This window comes from Bombina bombina, chromosome 4 (assembly GCF_027579735.1).
Source record: "Bombina bombina isolate aBomBom1 chromosome 4, aBomBom1.pri, whole genome shotgun sequence".
NCBI lineage: Eukaryota > Metazoa > Chordata > Amphibia > Anura > Bombinatoridae > Bombina > Bombina bombina.
The window spans coordinates 957,996,303-958,016,932 of record NC_069502.1 but is presented as its reverse complement, the minus strand read 5'-3'; the positions used below and the strand labels follow the sequence as shown (position 1 = coordinate 958,016,932).

Below are 20,630 nucleotides of genomic sequence, written 5' to 3'. Positions count from 1 at the left end.
CGTAAACATTAGGTAAAAAGGGGCTACTATATACAAAGGATGTTTATTCAGACATGTAATTATATACAAATGTCAGTAAAAAGTTCATAAAGTAGGAAGGTCACATACGACCATAAAGTATATAAAACCACATAAAAAACATATCAGAAATGAATAAAAACAGCCATTTACATAGACTTGCTAACAGCACAAGCCTGATCCACAGCTGCTGCAGAAGATGAACCACATGCAGCTGATCATATATATATACTGTATGTGGATAAGACCAGCACTCAATAGCAATAAACAATAATACAAAGTCCAGACAAAAGGATGCACTCTCCAGGATTTTTTTCTTTTCTGTTTGAGGAAGGGGGTGAAATTTATATATATATACAGGGAGTGCAGAATTATTAGGCAAATTAGTATTTTGACCACATCATCCTCTTTATGCATGTTGTCTTACTCCAAGCTGTATAGGCTCGAAAGCCTACTACCAATTAAGCATATTAGGTGATGTGCATCTCTGTAATGAGAAGGGGTGTGGTCTAATGACATCAACACCCTATATCAGGTGTGCTTAATTATTAGGCAACTTCCTTTCCTTTGGCAAAATGGGTCAAAAGAAGGACTTGACAGGCTCAGAAAAGTAAAAAATAGTGAGATATCTTGCAGAGGGATGCAGCACTCTTAAAATTGCAAAGCTTCTGAAGCGTGATCATCGAACAATCAAGCGTTTCATTCAAAATAGTCAACAGGGTCGCAAGAAGCGTGTGGAAAAACCAAGGCGCAAAATAACTGCCCATGAACTGAGAAAAGTCAAGCGTGCAGCTGCCAAGATGCCACTTGCCACCAGTTTGGCCATATTTCAGAGCTGCAACATCACTGGAGTGCCCAAAAGCACAAGGTGTGCAATACTCAGAGACATGGCCAAGGTAAGAAAGGCTGAAAGACGACCACCACTGAACAAGACACACAAGCTGAAACGTCAAGACTGGGCCAAGAAATATCTCAAGACTGATTTTTCTAAGGTTTTATGGACTGATGAAATGAGAGTGAGTCTTGATGGGCCAGATGGATGGGCCCGTGGCTGGATTGGTAAAGGGCAGAGAGCTCCAGTCCGACTCAGACACCAGCAAGGTGGAGGTGGAGTACTGGTTTGGGCTGGTATCATCAAAGATGAGCTTGTGGGGCCTTTTCGGGTTGAGGATGGAGTCAAGCTCAACTCCCAGTCCTACTGCCAGTTTCTGGAAGACACCTTCTTCAAGCAGTGGTACAGGAAGAAGTCTGCATCCTTCAAGAAAAACATGATTTTCATGCAGGACAATGCTCCATCACACGCGTCCAAGTACTCCACAGCGTGGCTGGCAAGAAAGGGTATAAAAGAAGAAAATCTAATGACATGGCCTCCTTGTTCACCTGATCTGAACCCCATTGAGAACCTGTGGTCCATCATCAAATGTGAGATTTACAAGGAGGGAAAACAGTACACCTCTCTGAACAGTGTCTGGGAGGCTGTGGTTGCTGCTGCACGCAATGTTGATGGTGAACAGATCAAAACACTGACAGAATCCATGGATGGCAGGCTTTTGAGTGTCCTTGCAAAGAAAGGTGGCTATATTGGTCACTGATTTGTTTTTGTTTTGTTTTTGAATGTCAGAAATGTATATTTGTGAATGTTGAGATGTTATATTGGTTTCACTGGTAAAAATAAATAATTGAAATGGGTATATATTTGTTTTTTGTTAAGTTGCCTAATAATTATGCACAGTAATAGTCACCTGCACACACAGATATCCCCCTAAAATAGCTATAACTAAAAACAAACTAAAAACTACTCCCAAAACTATTCAGCTTTGATATTAATGAGTTTTTTGGGTTCATTGAGAACATGGTTGTTGTTCAATAATAAAATTAATCCTCAAAAATACAACTTGCCTAATAATTCTGCACTCCCTGTATATATATATATATATATATATATATATATAAGATCACCTAGCACTCCACCTTTTGTTCTTCACAATATGTAACAGTTTTGTAGGTATGGGCACTCACAGGAAAATTTCATATAACAAACTTTATTGTAATAAATTCATTAAAAGATTGATGTTTCGGCCACATGTCGTGTGTGTGTGTGCACCCCTGACAATTTCCATGATTTTCATTTATAAATAATTGGGTGTTTGGATCAGCAATTTCATTTTGAACTATGAAACAACGGAAGGACACAGTTATATTTTAGTAGTGAAATTAGTTTTTTTGGATTAACAGAAAATGTGCAATATGCATCAAAACAAAATTAGACAGGTGCATACATTTGGGCACCCCAACAGAAATAGCGCATCAATATTTAATAGAGCCTCCTTTAGCAGAAATAACAACCTCTAGATGCTTCCTATAGCCTGTAATGAGTGTCTGGATTCTGGATGAAGGCATTTTGGACCATTCCTCCTTGCAAAACATCTCCAGTTCAGTTAGGTTTGATGGTTGCTGAGCATGGACAGCCCACTTCAAATCACCCCACAGATTTTTAATGATATTCAGGTCTGGGGACTGGGATGTCCATTCCAGAACATTGTACTTGTTTCTCTGCATAATTGCCAGAGTAGATTTTGAGCAGTGTTTTGGGTCGTTGTCTTGTTGAAATATCCAGCCCGACGTAACTTCAACTTTGTGACTGATTCCTCATCATTATTCTCATGTATCTGCTGATATTGAGTGGAATCCATGCGACCCTCAACAAGATTCCCAGTACCCGGCACTGGACACACAGTCCCACAGCATGACGGAACATCCACCAAATTTTACAGTGGGTAGCAAGTGCTTGTCTTGGAACGCTGTGTTCTTTTGCCGCCATACATAATGCCCCTTGTTATGACCAAATAACTCAATCTTTGTTTCATCAGTCCACAGCACCTTCTTCCAAAATTAAGCTGGCTTGTCCAAATATGCATTTGCATACCTCAAGCGACTCTGTTTGTGGTGTGTGTGCAGAAAAAGCTTCTTCCGCATCACTTTCCCATACAGCTTCTCCTTGTGCAAAGTGCGCTAAATTGTTGAACGATGCACAGTGACACCATCTACAGCAAGATGATGTTGTAGGTCTTTGGAGGTGGTCTGTGGGCTGTTTTTGACTGTTCTCACCATTGTTTGCCTCTCCGATATTTTACTTGGCCTGCCACTTCTGGCCTTAACAAGAACTGTACCTGTGGGCTTCGATTTCCTCGATATGTTTCTCACTGTGGACACTGACAGCTTAAATCTGTGCAACAGCTTTTTGTAGCCTTCCCCTAAACCATAATGTTGAACAATCTTTGTTTTCAGGTCATTTGAGAGTTGTTTTGAGGCCCCCATGGTACCACTCTTCAGAGGAGAGTCAAAGAGAACAACAACTTGCAATTGGCCACCTTAAATACCTTTTCTCATGATTGGATGCACCTGTCTATGAAGTTAAAGGCTTAATGGGCTCACCAAACCAATTGTGTGTTCCAATTAATCAGTGCTAGGTAGTTACAGGTATTTAAATCAACAAAATGACAAGGGTGCCTTAAATGTATGCACCTGTCTAATTTCACTACTGAAATATTACTGTGTCCTTCAGTTATTTTATAGATCAAAATAAAATTGCTGATCCAAACACCCAATTATTTATAAATGAAAATCATGGAAATTGTCATGGGTGCCTAAACATTTGCATACAACTGTGTGTGTGTGTGTATATATATATATATATATATATATATATATATATGTGTGTGTGTATGTATATATATATATGTGTGTGTATGTATATATATATATGTGTGTGTATGTATATATATATATGTGTGTGTGTGTGTGTGTGTGTATGTATGTATGTGTATATATATATATATATATATATATATATATATATATATATATATATATAATTTATGCTGTCAAACTTCTGTTTTAATTTTGCTTGAGATGTATCTTTAAATACTCTGCTCAGGTCCACTTCCAGCTGCTGTCAGGTGATTTTGTTTTTCAGGCAATTACAGCAAATCCTAAAGTTTTTAAGCTACTTATGTTTGTGGTTTTATTTTTGCAGCAAGTGTTTACACCGAAACTTTGTTCTGATGTTAAACACTTGTGCCGGGCATGATGGGGTTAACATAATTTTAAATGCAATTGTTTATCAATAGAAAAACTTCACCCACCATTTGCTTTATTTGGAGGGCCAATCTGGGCTTTAGTCTGTAGACAACAAGGCTAGACACGGTCATAATGTTAGTACACAATACCTTATTTGCAGTAGATATTAGTTATAGCCAATTACGGAAAGATATGCAGCGGGGTTAGTCTTGAGAAGTCAGCAGGGTGAGTTTTATGTTCCGAGAAGTTGAAATTGCTTAATTTTCAATGCTAAATTACATGAAAATGGGGCAAAATAAATAAGGAAAATAAATTACTAAGTTGGTTCATTATGTATAACTAAACATTTTATATACAAATCTCAAGGTGTTTATTGTCCCTTTAATGGTTCCCAGTTTCAGTTTATTGTCTTGTTTCAACTCAAATGATCTTTGGTTTTATTTCTATGGCATTTCAATCCATTAGAAGTGTTCATAGTTCAATAGACATAAAGAAAATGTAATTATTGCATTCTTTCTTGAGCAGACCTATTTGTTTAACATCCACAAAGGGGTTAAACACATACTTATAGTGAGCCGTTGATCCAATATGGGGCAGATTGTGGGTAGCCAGCAATCACAGCTATTTTCATTTCAGGTTTGGCAGTGCATTTCCCTACTTGAGCCATTCAGTAGACAAAATGTACAAGAGGGAGAGGACATAGGACGGCCGTTGAATTGGCCACTAGTTTGAATTAAGAAAGTAATGTAGTAGACTGTCTATACATCATATCAAAACCTAATGAAGACAGAAATGGTTTGAGACAGTAAACAGTATAAACTTCTTAAAGTGATGGTAAAGTTGCTCCATATTAAAAGCTGCATTGGAAACATCATTATAAATAACAAACTGCTAGATTACGAGTTATGCGTTAGCCGTAAAAAGCAGCATTGAGAGGTCCCAACGCTGCTTTTTAACGCCCCGCTGGTATTACAAGTCTTGCAGGTACAGGTGTACCGCTCACTTTTTTTTCGCGACTCGAGAATACCGCAAATCCACTTACGTCAATTGCGTATCCTATATTTTCTATGGGATTTTCCTAATGCCGGTATTACAAGTCTTCCTAAAAGTGAGCGGTACACCCTTTCCTGTCAAGCCTGGTACCGCATTTAAAAGTCGGTAGTTAAGAGTTTTATGGGCTAACGCCGTAGCATAAAACTCTTAACTAAAGTGCTAAAAGTACACTAACACCCATAAACTACCTATTAACACCTAAACCCAGGACCCCCCACATCGCAAACACTATAATAAAAAATTTTAACCCCTAATCTGCCGAACCGGACATCACCGCCACTTTAATAAATATATTAACCCCTAAACCGCCGCACTCCCGCCTCACAAACACCAGTTAAATATTATTAACCCCTAATCTGCCAGCCCTAACAGCACCGCCACCAACCTACATTTATTAACCCCTAATCTGGCCGCCCCCAACGTCGCCGCCACTATATAAAATGTATTAACCCCTAAACCTAAGTCCTAACCCTAACACCCCCCCTAACTTAAATATCATTTAAATAAATCGAAATAAAATTACTACAATTAACTTAATTATTCCTATTTAAAACTAAATACTTACCTATAAAATAAACCCTAAGCTAGCTACAATATAACTAATAGTTAATTGTAGCTAGCTTAGGATTTATTTTTATTTTACAGGCAACTTTATATTTATTTTAACTAGGTAGAATAGTTATTAAATAGATATGATATATTTAATAACTACCTAGTTAAAATAAAGAAAAATTTACCTGTAAAATAAAACCTAACCTATGTTACAATTACACCTAACATTACACTACAATTAAATTAATTACCTACATTAAATTAAATTAACTACAATTAAATACAATTAAATACAATTAACTAAAGTACAAAAAAAACAAACACTAAATTACAGAAAATAATAAAATAATTACAAGAATTTTAAACTAATTACACCTAATCTAATCCCCCTAATAAAATAAAAAAGGACTTTTTGCGGGGCATTGCCCCAAAGTAATCAGCTCTTTTACCTGTAAAATAAAACCTAACCTATGTTACAATTACACCTAACACTACACTACAATTAAATTAATTACCTACATTAAATTAAATTAACTACAATTAAATACAATGAAATAAAATTAACTAAAGTACAAAAAAAACACTAAAATTACAGAAAATAATAAAATAATTACAAGTTTTTTAAACTAATTACACCTAATCTAATCCCCCTAATAAAATTAAAAGCCCTCCAAAATAAAAAAAAGCCCTACCCTATACTAAATTACAAATAGCCCTTAAAAGGGCTTTTTGCGGGACATTGCCCCAAAGTAATCGGCTCAATACCCCCCCAACATTAAAACCCACCACCCACACACCCAAACCTACTCTAAAACCCACCCAATACCCCCTTAATAAAACCTAACACTAACCCCTTGAAGATCACCCTACCTTGAGACGTCTTCACCCAACTGGGCCGAAGTCCTCTATGAAGCCGGGTGAAGTGGTCCTCCGAAGTGGTCCTCGCATTCTATTGGCTGTTCCAATCAGCCAATAGAATGCAAGCTCAATCCTATTTGCTGTTCCAATCAGCCAATGGGATTGAACTTCAATCCTATTGGCTGATTGCATCAGCCAATAAGATTTTTTCTACCTTAATTCCGATTGGCTGATAGAATTCTATCAGCCAATCGGAATTCAAGGGACGCCATCTTGGATGACGTCATTTAAGGGACCCGTCATTGTTCCAGTAGCCGTTGGATGAAGAGGATGCTTCGCGTCGGATGTCTTGAAGATGGACCCGCTCCGCGCCGGATGGATGAAGATAGAAGATGCCGTCTGGATGAAGACTTCTGCCCGTCTGGCGGACCTCTTCTGCCCGGCTTCGATGAAGACTTCTGCCCGTCTGGAGGGCCACTTCGCCCGGCTTCGTAGAGGACTTCGGCCCGGTTGGGTGAAGACGTCTGAAGGTAGGGTGATCTGCAAGGGGTTAGTGTTCGGTTTTATTAAGGGGGTATTGAGTGGGTTTTAGAGTAGGGTTGGGTGTGTGGGTGGTGGGTTTAATGTTGGGGGGTATTGTACTTTTTTTTTTACAGGTAAAAGAGCTGATTACTTTGGGGCAATGCCCCGCAAAAAGCCCTTTTTTTATTTTATTAGGGGGATTAGATTAGGTGTAATTAGTTTAAAATTCTTGTAATTATTTTATTATTTTCTGTAATTTAGTGTTTGTTTTTTTGTACTTTAGTTAATGTTATTTAATTGTATTTAATTGTAGTTAATTTAATTTAATGTAGGTAATTAATTTAATTGTAGTGTAGTGTTAGGTGTAATTGTAACTTAGGTTAGGTTTTATTTTACAGGTAAATTTGTCTTTATTTTAACTAGGTAGTTATTAAATAGTTAATATCTATTTAATAACTATTCTACCTAGTTAAAATAAATATAAAGTTGCCTGTAAAATAAAAATAAACCCTAAGTTAGATACAATGTAACTATTAGTTATATTGTAGCTATCTTAGGGTTTATTTTATAGGTAAGTATTTAGTTTTAAATAGGAATAATTTAGTTAATAATAGTAATTTTATTTAGATTTATTTAAATTAGATTTAAGTTAGGGGGGTGTTAGTGTTAGGGTTAGACTTAGTTTAGGGGTTAATAAATTTAATATAGTTGCGGCGACGTTGGGGGGCAGATTAGGGGTTAATAAATATAATGTAGGTGGCGGCGATGTTGGGGGCGGCAGATTAGGGGTTAATAAATATAATGTAGGTGGCGGCGATGTTAGGGGCAGTAGATTAGGGGTTTATAGGTATAATGTAGGTGGCGGCGGTGTCGGAGCGGCAGATTAGGGGTTAATAATATAATGCAGGTGTGCGATTTCGGGGTCGGCAGATTAGGGGTTAATAAGTGTAAGATTAGGGGTGTTTAGACTCGGGGTTCATGTTAGGGTGTTAGGTGTAGACATAAAATGTATTTCCCCATAGGAATCAATTGGCTGCGTTAGGAGCTGAACGCTGCTTTTTTGCAGGTGTTAGGTTTTTTTTTCAGCCGAATCTGCCCCATTGATTCCTATGGGGAAATCGTGCATGAACACGTTTAGCCAGCTCACCGCTACCCCCAAGCAGCGCTGGTATTGAGGTGAGATGTGGAGCTAAATTTTGCTCTCCGCTCACTTTTCTGCGGCTAACGCCGGGTTTGTAAAAACCCGTAATACCAGCGTTGTCTGTAAGTGAGCAGTGAGCTTAAACTGCTTGTTAGCACCGCACAGCCTTACCGACAAAAAATCGTAATATAGCCGTATGACTTTAATTCATCTTTTTTAAAAAAAATATTAATCAAGTTATTAATAAATCAAACCTTAAATCCTATTGTCCCACATTCCGCACGGTTCCGCGTCAGTTTTATTTTGTGTGATGTATTCTTCAGCATCCAGTTGAAATTATGGCTGTTAGACAACCACGAGTTTAACCTAACCGCCCCCTCTATCTAGAGCGCATGCGCACATCTTATTGCATCGGGAACAAGCATGGTTGCTTACGTAGAGAGCGGGTGTGACCATTCTCTACAGTGGATACAGAATTTATGAGGAATTCTATGGAGGGTGGAGCGAGGTGCGGTACATATTAAAATTAAAACTATTTTTTTTTTATTATCAAAACTTAGCAATTTATGTGATTCAAGGATAGACTACCTGCGTGAACGATCTGAGAGGTGCAACGTTACCATCACTTTAAGCTTATTACAAAATTTGCAACATGGAACTATGATAGGTGGCCCAGTCTCTTAAAATATTTCTGGTTTTCTTGTGATTTTTTTTCATCTTGTAGCCACCCAGCTCTGCCCACAGACCACCCATGTCTTTACTTTTCTATGAGGGTTCCCTCTGGCTCTGAGCATTTATTTTTATTTTTTTTTGTGAGGGTAAATAAAGATCACCCACTGCAAAACATATTTCTTGTTTTATTTTTATTCTGTTGCTGTTAAATATTTCTAATCCTTTTTCTCTTTATTTAAAGGTTTGGATGAATCTGCAACATTCAGCTGTGAAGCGCACAACACAAAAGGCTTGACTGCTTCCAAAGAAGTCAAAGTCAATATAAAAGGTAGGTGGATAAATCATGTATTGTTCTATATCCAATAAATCTCTCCCACATGACAAAAGCCAAGAGTCATGGGATACTAAACTGAACTTACATTGAGATTTGGCATTTTTATTATTTTCTCTAAAGGGACAACCAAGTCATAATTAAACTTTCATGATTCAGATAGGGCATGCAATTTTAAAGAACTTTCCAATTTACTTTTATCATCAAAATTTCTTTGTTCTATTGGTGTTCTTTGTTGAAAGCTAAATCTAGGTAGGCTTATATGCTAATTTCTAAGCCCTTAAAGGTTGCCTCTTATCTCAGTGCAATTTGACAGTTTTTAACAGTTAGACAGTGCTAGTCCATGTGTGCCCTATTGGCTAAAGTGCATTTCTGTCAAAAGAACTGAGATAAGGGGCATTCTCTAGAGGCTTAGATACAAGGTAATCACAGAGGTAAAAAGTATATTAATATAACCTTGTTGGTTATGCAAAACTTGGTAATAGGTAATAAAGGGATTATCTTTATTTTTTTAAACAATAAACATTTTCAAGTAGACTATTGCCTTTACTGTTACTGATCTAACATATTATCAGTGTAATACAAAACAAAGGTAAAGCACAGAAATGCTACTACTTAAAGTATTGTCCATAAGTATCTGGACATGTTTTCTTGTTTTGAGCATTATCTGAGGTATAATGTACAGGTACATTGTAATTAAAATAAAATATTATCTAAGGTGGGGAAGTGTAGTATTATATTTCACATAATTACCGAAAGTAAAATAGTCAGCTTTCATTTTAGATTATTTTCAGCCATTAACCGCATATGAATTACAGAAATCTTTTATATGTAGTTCAGTATGGGGCAAAAACTCTGTTCAGGAGCCAGAAAGCTGGGGTCTAAGTGAGAGGGGCCTGTGGGCAGAGTTGTGGGTGTTCAGAGTCAGGATGGAGGATGGGTCATGGGTGTTCTGTGGGCGGAGTTTAGAGGTCTGGGATGTAGTTAGTCAGTTCAGGTTGGCAGTCTAGGGGCGTGGCTATGCATGAAGGTTGTTGTACCCCTGTGAGGCCTCCATAGAGCCACCATTGACATAGTAAATCAATTTAATGATGTCAACATCAGTTAAGGCAGCCATCATTAGATTTAGCTAAAACATTAGACGTGTCAAAATCAAATGTGTGGTACATCAGTAAAAAACTAGAATACACTGGTGAGCTCATTAATAGTAAATGCCCCGGCAGACCACAGGAAGCCACTGTAATAGATGACCAAAGAGTGCTTAGAGTTTACACAAAACAAAACTTTTCAACTTTTAAATTCAATTAAAGGGACAGTATACACCAGTATTTATATAACTGCATTTAATAAACACTACTATAAAGAAGAGTATGAACAGATACTGATCTAATAATCTGTTATAAAAACTTTTTTAAAACTTACTTAGAAGCTCCCAGTTTAGCACTGTTGATGAGGTTAGGCCGGGACACTCATTGAAAGGGGGCTGAGAAAGCAGGAAGAGTGGACACTCACCCCTTCCCTGCATATGAAAAGACCCATTACACAAACAGGAGCAAGCAAGAGTCTGTAGACTTGATTCCACAACTGATACTTCGGGGCTTGGTTAGGAGTCTGAAAATCAGTACAATATTATAAAAAAAAAAAAAAAGCAAAACTATACATTGTTACAAAAACACTCCCAGATGGGCTATATAAATAGATCTACAAATCATTTATGCAAAGAAAAATCTAGTGTAAAATGTTCCTTTAAATGAAAAGTGGATTCTGTACCACTGTATATTTTCTGATTGGCTTAGGGAGAAAGGATGTTTTGGACTGATGGGCGGCTAAGTACAACTTATCTCACCTGTACTGGTGGACAGAGACAAACCTCCAACATATCATTCATTTAAAAAACTAAATAAATATGAGCATTTATCACCCATTTGTTTGATAACATACGCATTAACCCCCCCCCCCCCCATGTGTTTTATAATACAATAGCAGAATGTTTTATTTACAGAGGTTATATGTAATTGAGTAATTCTTAAGCTTTGATAAGTAATGTTAGTGTTCACATAATCTCTAGGCAAATACAATATTTCATACAGTAATACTGTTTTAAAGTCACATGAAATGCATTTTGAACATGTGGATATCTAGGCTAGACTACTCCAGTTCAGCCCGTGACTTTAGTTTGTTGAGGGCAAAGAGTAACAGGACCACTGCTACCATCCAGGGACAATTGGAATAGGAAGTCCTCAGTATTTGTTTGATTAGAACCTGTATGATATGGTTTAATATTGTTGAATAATGTTAATTAAACAGACCTTTATCTGACCAATGTATGTGTAGCTTTATTTCTTGAGATATTGTTCCCATGTATTCATTATTTCTGCATATGGTGAGTCCACAACATCATCAATTACTGTTGGGAATATCACTCCTGGGCAGCAGGAGGAGGCAAAGAGCACCACAGCCAAGCTGTTAAGTATCACTCCCCCCTTCCCACAAACCCCAGTCATTCTCTTTGCCTCTGTAAATAGAGGAGGTGAAGTTTTTGGTGTCTGAAGAAAATGGACACAGGGGCAGATTTCTCCTTCTAGAGTATTTGCAATCCAGGTATGATGAGAAGCATTCTTACTTACTCTCTGGGAGTGATAGATCCAGTCCCAGTTTGGGAACGGGATCTAGGTATTTACCTCAAGTCACTCAGGTTCTGACTTTCAAAGTAGTATCCTTGCTTCTTTGGTTCAAGAGGGCCTGTTCATAACGAGCATTAATTCTGTAGGATTTTTTTGTTCCCCTGATTTGGGGTATTTTCTAGTTTCTGAGTTTCATCATCCCTGAAAGACTTTTAGGTCTTGGGGTATTTACAAGGGTGTTCTTTTGGACAATATATGGTTTCAGGTGTCATCCTTCCTTCGAGCTATCTCTCTCCTTCAAGAGATCTTGTCCAATCTACTTCCCAGGGATGGGAAAAGAATCTGGAGAAGAGTTCCCTTGTCCCATTTACAGGGTGATTTAATTGAGTCTACAATGCTCTGTATGCACCCGATTCCATCTGATCTCGGAAGTTAAGCAGGGCCAGGCCTGGTCAGTACCTGGATGGGAGACCAACTGGGAACACCAGGGGGTAGCAGGCTTGGACATTAATAGATTCTCTATCTAGGAGAAGATGTCTAACTGAGGTTGGATAATAAAAGATTTTTTCCTTTTCCTTTCTCTGCTGTCTTTTGTCCAGCCAACAGCAAGCTCTAGTGGTCCGGTAGATAGCTTAGCCATATTGCAACCAGATGGTTGGGTGTTTGGATCTAGCTACAATTGATTTTCCTTCACTTCTCACTGTGTAAATGTATGGAGGGAATTGGTCTGATTGTTTCCCTGGATATCATTCCCTTGGCTATTTTCCATAAAATGGAGAACATTCAGATCTGTATCAGAGGATAGATCTAGATCAGCCGACAAGAGATTCTCTCCCGTAGTGTTTTTTTTCAGGAGTATCTGTCTCAGAGTGCGTGCTTCTGGAGACATTCCTGGGTGATGTGACCACAGAACGCCAACCTGCTGGATTGGTATGCAGGTCTTGTTTAAGGCAAAGGGGTTATGGACTCGGAGTTGTCTGCTCTCCCTCTTTAACATTTTGGAGTTAAGAGCGATTTGCAATACTCTGACGTCTTGGCCTTATTCGTCCCTTTTCTTAGTTACAGTCAGGCTATATCACCTCAATGGTTTATATCAACCTCCAGGGAGGAACTCAGAGTTCCTAACCTGTAGGAGGTGACTTGGATTGTTCAGTGAACGGAATCTCTTCAATTGCTATCTGTCATCCACAGGGGGTGGACAATTGGGAGTCGGAATTCTGAACAGACAGATATTTCATCCCAGGGAGTGGGCTCTCCATCTGTATTTCTCTGGGTAAACCCTCGAATGGGGGGTCCCCGGAGTTGGATTATGAGGGCGTTTCGGCAGAACGCCAAGCTTCAAGGTACGATTCTTGATCAAGTGATTCGCAGACCGTCTTGATAGATGTTCTGGCGTTTGTTCTTGGGATGCAGTCTTGCATACCTTTTTTCCTCTGTTTGCTCTCCTTCCACGAGGCTTTGCTCGTGTTGAACAGGAGAGAGAGTGGTGATTGTATTTGCCCCTGTGTGGCCTTGCAGGACCTGGTATGCAGACCTAGTGGAAATATCATCTTTCCACCTTGGAGACTTTTCTGAGGATGGACCTTCTGATCAGGGTCTTTTCCTTCATCCAAGTATCATTTTATCCCGAAGCGGACTGCTTGGAGATTGAACGCTTAGTTCTGTCTAAGCGTGGGTTTCTGAGTCGGTCATTGAGACCATGATTCAGGCTTGCAAGCCTGTTACTAGGAAGATTTACCATAAGATATGGCGTAAATATCTTTATTGGTGTGAATCCAAGGATTACTCTTGGAGTAGGGTCATGATTCCTAGGATTTTGTCTTGCCTCCAGGAAGGTCTAATGAAGGGTTTGTCAATCTGTACCCTGAAGGGTCCGATTTCGGCATTATCTGTTTTGCTACATAAGCGTCTGGCAGACGTGCCAGATGTAAAATCTTTTTCTCAGGCCTTGGTCAGAATCAGTCCTGTGTTTAAGTCTGTTGCTCCTTCTTGGAGCCTTAACCTTGTTCTTAACGTTTTTTCAGCAGGCTCCGTTTGAGCCTTTGCATTCCATAGATATTAAGTTATCTTGGAAGGTTTTGTTTCTTTATTGCTATCTCTTCTGCTCGGAGAGTTTCAGAACTCTCAGCTTTGCAGGTGTGATTCGCCTTATCTTATCTTTCATGCCGATAAGGGCGGTTCTTCGTACTAAGTTAGGAAAGTTATTTTGAATAGAAATATTAATCAGGAAATTGTTGTTCCTTCTATATGTCCTAATCCTCCTTCTCATAAGCAACGTTTGTTGCACAACTTGGATGTTGTGCGTGCTCTTAAATTCTATCTACATGCAACTAATGATTTTCGCCAGTCTTCTGCCCTGTTTGTTTGTTTCTCTCTGGGAAATGTATAGGTCAGAAAGCTACATTTGGCTTATGAGACTGCTGGACAGCAGCCTCCTGAGAGAATTAAGGCTCATTCCACGAGAGCTGTTTTCTTTTTCTTGGGCTTTCAAAAATGAAGCTTCTGGGGAACAAATTTTGCAAGGCTGCAACTTGGTCTTCTCTACATACTTTTTTCCAAATTTTACATATTTGATACTTTTGCTGAGGCTTCCTGTGGGAAAAAAGTTCTTCAAGCGGTGGTGCCTTCTGTTTAGGTCTACCTGTATTGTCCTTTCCTAACCATCTGTGTCATCTAGCTTGGGTATTGATTCCCAACAGTAATTGATGATGCCGTGGACTCACTATATCTTAGGAAAGAAAACAGAATTTATGGGTACCCTGATAAATGTCTTTCTTTCCGGATATGGTGAGTCCACAGCCCCACCCTTTATTTTAAGACCAGTATTTTTTTAACTAAACCTCAGGGCACCTCTACACCTTGTGTTACTCATTTTTTCTCCATTTGCCCTTCAGTCGAATGACTGGGGTTTGTGGGAAGGGGAATGATACTTAACCCCTTAATGACCGGACCATTTTTCAATTTTCTTACCCTTAATGACAATGGCTATTTTTACATTTCTGCAGTGTTTGTGTTTAGCTGTAATTTCCCTCTTACTCATTTACTGTACCCACACATATTATATACCGTTTTTTCTCGCCATTAAATGGACTTTTCTAAAGATACCATTATTTTCATCATGTCTTATAATTTACTAAAAAAAAATAATAAAATATGAGGAAAAAATGGAAAAAAACACACTTTTCTAACTTTGACCCCCCAAAATATGTTACACATCTACAATCACCAAGAAACACCCATGCTAAATAGTTTCTAAATTTTGTCCTGAGTTTAGAAATACCCAATGTTTACATGTTCTTTGCTTTTTTTGCAATTTATGGGGCAATAAATACAAGTAGCACTTTGCTATTTCCAACCACTTTTTTTCAAAATTAGCGCTAGTTACATTGGAACCCTGATATCTGTCATGGAATACCTGAATATCCCTTGACATGTATATATTTTTTTTTAGAAGACAACCCAAAGTATTGATCTAGGCCCATTTTGGTATATTTCATGCCACCATTTCACCGCCAAAAGCGATCAAAAAAAAAAAAAAGTTCACTTTTTCACAAAATTTGTCACAAACTTTAGGTTTCCCACTGAAATTATTTACAAACAGCTTCTGCAATTATGGCACAAATGGTTGTAAATGCTTCTCTGGATCCCCTTTTTTCAGAAATAGCAGACTTATATGGCTTTTGGGTTGCTTTTTGGTAATTAGAAGGCCGCTAAATGCCGCTGCGCCCCACACGTGTTTTATGCCCAGGAGTGAAGGGGTTAATTAGGGAGCTTGTAGGGAGCTTGTAGGGTTAATTTTAGCTTTAGTGTAGTGTAGTAGACAACCCCAAGTATTGATCTAGGCCCATTTTGGTATATTTTATGCCACCATTTCACCGCCAAATGCGAGCAAATAAAAAAAAAACTTAACATTTTTCACAATTTTAGGTTTCTCACTGAAATTATTTACAAACAGCTTGTGCAATTATGGCAAGAAATTGTTGTAAAAGCTTCTCTGGGATCCCCTTTGTTCAGAAATAGCAGACTTATATGGCTTTGGCGTTGCTTTTTGGTAATTAGAAGGCCGCTAAATGCTGCTGCGCACCACACCGTGAATTATGCCCAGCAGTGAAGGGGTTAAATTAGGTAGCTTGTAGGGAGCTTGCAGGGTTAATTTTAGAGATCAGCCTCCCACCTGACACATCCCAACCCCCTGATCCCTTCCAAACAGCTCTCTTCCCTCCCCCACCCCACAATTGTTCCCGCCATCTTAAGTACTGGCAGAAAGTCTGCCAGTACTAAATAAAAGAGGTTTTTTTTTTTTTTTAAATAAAAATATAAAGTATTTTAGCTGTGATGGACCCCTGCCCTTAGCCCCAACCTCCCTGATCCCCCCTCCAGCTCTCTAACCCTCTCCCCCTACCTAATTACCACCATCTTGGGTACTGGCAGCTTTCTGCCAGTACCCAGTTTGGCCCCAAAAAACCCCCAAAAAGTATTTTTATTTTATTTTAACTTAAAAAAACTATTTCTGTAGTGTAGCAGCCCCCCCACAATACCCCCACCCCCCTCCCAGATCCTTTTATATATATATTTTTTTTTAATCCCTTTTTTCCCCCTTTCTGGCCTCATTCATTGGTGTCAGTGTGGCTAATGGGTGCACGTGCACGTGTGCACGCGCGCATCGTGCACCTGCGCGCTGCGCCATCGTGCACGCGCACGCGCACCCTCACACCCGGCACTATCGCTACCCGGTGCAGAGAGGGCCACAGAGTGGCTCTCTCTGCATCGGGGGCTTGTAAAATGGTATTGCAGGATGCCTCCATATCGAGGCATCACTGCAATACCCTCAGAGCTGCTGGAAGCATTTGTGATCGCTTCCAGCACTCTGTTAGACAAACTGACAGTACCAGGTACGTCCATTGTCATTAACTGCTTGTTAATGCATGACGTACCTGGTACGTCAGTTGTCATTAAGGGGTTAACAGCTTGGCTGTGGTGCTCTTTGCCTCCTCCTGCTGGGCAGGAGTGATATTCCCAACAGTAATTGATAATGCCGTGGAGCTTCACCATATCCGGAAAGAAAGAAATTTATCAGGTAAGCATAAATTCTGTTTCTTCTAGTTCTAGGAATTCTGATACCCGTTGTGTCCAGTATGTATCTCTATGTTAAAGCTATTTGCCTACCTTTTTACTTTCTAATACCCGAGATCTCATGTCTTTGAGCCTTTATAACTTTTGTGTAAAATATTTTTTTTTTTATATTTTTTATTATATAGTGTTATGAGTGTAACTATACTTTGTAATGTGTTTTGTGCAACTTTTTAGTTACGTGAAACAGTTAACCAAAGCTCTAAAGTTGGGGTAATCTTTATAGTGTAAATCGTGATTGTGCTCAAGCTATCACGTTTACTTTCAACTCGTATACGTGCAATAAGCCTCACAAGCGCAAACACTCGCGATAAAACCCTTATCGCTCACGTGCAAAACGTTTCAATTTGCTGTTGCCTCAGAAGTGATTGATATTTTGTATTTCACTGTACACAGTAAATACATTTTGTGTTTATTTCCAGTTACAAGCCTGGTTCTTTCTTTCAGGGAGGGCATGGGGGTGTAATACTATCTTTATGTTAGGCAATAAACCAGTTCCTAAGACATATCTGTAATTATGAAATACAGTTTAACTTGGTACAGGAACCTCCAATCTCCTTATTATTTATTGCCACGTTCCTTTTGGAAACTTGATGATCGTTTTGATACCAGACATGACATATTTGTCATATTTAACAGCCTAGAATTCTGACGATTAAAAAATCACTATATCCCAGTAGAATTTTAGATGCCCTACTTAAAGGGACATGAAACCCCCCAAAAATGATTTCATAATATAGACATTGGATAAACTTTTAAATCAACTTTCCAGTTTAAATCTTTTATTATTTTTTGCTTCATTTTCTTGGTATGCTTTGTTGAAGGAGCAGCACTACTGGGAGTTATCTGAACACATTAGTAAGCCAAAGTCTGACTCAGCTTTTTATTTCTAACTATAATATTTGCATTGTTGTGTTTTTGTATTTTCTGTTACTTCTATTGCAGTATTTTTTATTTATTTAAATCTTATTAAAAAAAAGATAAACTTTGTGAATAATTCAGCTCTAATATCTACTAAACAAAATATATTGGCCTAGATTACAAGTGGAGCAAAAAATATTAGTGCTATTGTGTGTTCTTGGGAATATGAAAAAAATGAAATGTTGTGTTTCAGACAGAACGTACAATACATTCCCAGTTTACTTCTATTATCAAATTTGCTTCATTCCCATAGTATTCTCTGTTGAAAAGATACCTAGGTAGGTATGGGAAGCACTACATGGCAGGAAATAGTGCTGCCATCTAGTGCTCCTGCAAATGGATAACATTCTTGCAAAACTGCATCAACGTGCACGCTCCTGAGCTTATGTCTCTGTTTTTAAACAACACTTACCAAGAGAACAAAGAAAATGTAATAATAGAAGTAAATTAGAAAGTTGATAAAAATTGCATGCTCTATCTGAATTGTGAAACATTTGGGGTTTCATGTCCCTTTAACATAGCTCAAGTACAATCAATAGTACTTCTGCTTTTGTGCTTATATTAAAAGTCCAAAGCTATTTCTTGCGCTTGAGCGATGGTCTATGGCCCTCTAACATCTGCATGTCAGGATAGCATGAGTACACACAAGACAAGTCTTAGCACCAAAAGGAAGTGAATCCCTTCCACATAGTAACAAAAGTAACCTGGGATTATTGATAGTCCCGAACACATACAAATCTGGATTCTGGTTAATCAAGCCCAAAACATAGTTTCCGCCTCTGATATTAACAGACAGGCTTTCCTTTGCACAAGGAGATACAGTATCACGGTTGAAATATATATCACTGACACAGTACTATGTGTGCACACAGTGTGCCCGTTGTGTGTCCTTACCCACTTTCTGCGGAGGAAGGATTGGATTCTCTATCATGGGTTCATGTCGGTCCACAGGAGCCTTTACTCTTGCCGGTTAGCTTTCCCGATTTTCACTAGTGCTAACTCCGACTGTACTCCCTCCTCAATCACAAAATTGACGATATTGACATCATCAGTGCCTTCCATTCTCCTTTACTGTTGTGCAAATTGTACTGTGGGAAATCCTTACTTCACCCAAGATCTGATAATTTCATTCATATTACCTGTGCTCACTCTTTCTCTCCCCCTACTTCAATAGTAGCTTTTATATCGCTTTGCAGCTTCCATTAAAAAAAAATAAAAAATTGTTTACAACACCAACATCATCAAGTGTACAGCATGAGTGCAATAACATAATAGACTTCTAGGGTGTGTAATAAAATTAATTCCGGATGTTGCCTCAAGTGGCTCATGTAGTTTTGTGCCATACTGTTAATAATAAATGGTTTACTTCGCACTCAAAAATCTCGTAATTTTAGAGAGTGCAACAGTTAATCCAACAATTGTAATTCAAGGTTTGTGAGGAGGTTATGGTGTGTGAACTCAGAATGCAGGAACAGATAAACAGTCCTCTAAAAGCTTTACTGATTGATAAGAAAAAGGACAGTTGGTAGTTCAAATTGAAGATCTCAGAAACAGCAAGTTTGACATTAGGCCCAATGCAGAAGATCAGAACACTTAAGTCCAATACAAAGTTCAGAATACTTAAGTCCAATACAAAGTTCAGAATACTTAAGGGGGCCAGTCTAACACCTTGGTCATCTTAAAGTCTTACCTTAGATTAAGCTGCAAATAGCCTCTTGCAACCTTTCTATATCAGACAGCAGAAGCAGTAAAAAAGTTATTTTAAAATGAATATTGTTTCTGGTCAAAAGGCTCACTAGTTGGGATTCAATAGGACTGTCAATGCTATTCAGCAGAGTGTCTAGATGCAGCCCAGATCAAGATGTCATCAGTGGGCTGAGCTTGGCAGCTGTTTCAAACTGACCAGACACAATATTCATTTTAAATAACTTTTTTACTGTTCCTGCTGCATGCTATAGAAAGGGTGCAGGAGGCTATTTGCAGCTTAATCTAAGGTAAGATTTTAAGATTACCAAGGTGTAGACTGTACCTTTAAGAAGGTTGCAGTTACAAAGTCCAATGGATACTGTTGCTTGAATTGTGCAGTTAAGGCCCATGCTGTCACAGAATACCAGATAGGTACAGCAGGCACAGCCAGGTAAGCATAGACAGGTGCAAAGTAAGTATGCTTGGTCTCTGGAACAAGGTGAGCATACACAGGTATCAGGCAAGTATGCTTGATTCCTGGAACAAAGTGAGCACACGCAAGTATCGGGTAAGTATGCTTTGACTTACAGGAACCAGGAACAAGGTAGGTAAGGCAATAACTTAGCCCAGAGTCGTGGGTTGAGTGAGCTTTTATAGTGAAAGGTGAGGGGAGTTGTCTGGAACTCAGTATGCAGGAATAACAACCAAAAACAAGAAAGTCTTTACTGAAGATATAATATGCAGAAACAGATTAATCAAATCAGAAAACAGAACTGTACCAGAACAAATCTTACAATGCAATATAGAATACAAGTCTCTCAACAAAGCACAGAACTCAGCGAGTACTGCTAGTAAGATATTTTGTGAAATGTCCAGGAAAAAGATAGTATATGCAAGTAGGTACAAGTCTCTCAACAAGCACAGAACTCAGCGAGTACTGTTGGTAAGATATTTTGTGAGATGTCCCAGGAACAAGGATGGCATATGAGAGTAGGCACACGTTAGTTGTAGAATAAGCATATAACAGGGGGTCTTTGGTCTC

The 20,630-nt window shown here is 38.6% G+C and overlaps 1 protein-coding gene and 1 pseudogene across 1 annotated transcript in view; both read left to right on the top strand.

Annotated features, from left to right (window-relative positions):
* The window catches only part of MERTK (MER proto-oncogene, tyrosine kinase), a 355,152-nt gene that overhangs the window by 148,921 nt on the left and 185,601 nt on the right, over positions 1 to 20,630 (top strand). The gene's annotated exons all lie outside the window — the stretch shown is intronic.
* LOC128658447 (uncharacterized) lies at positions 12,233 to 12,352 on the top strand (annotated as a pseudogene).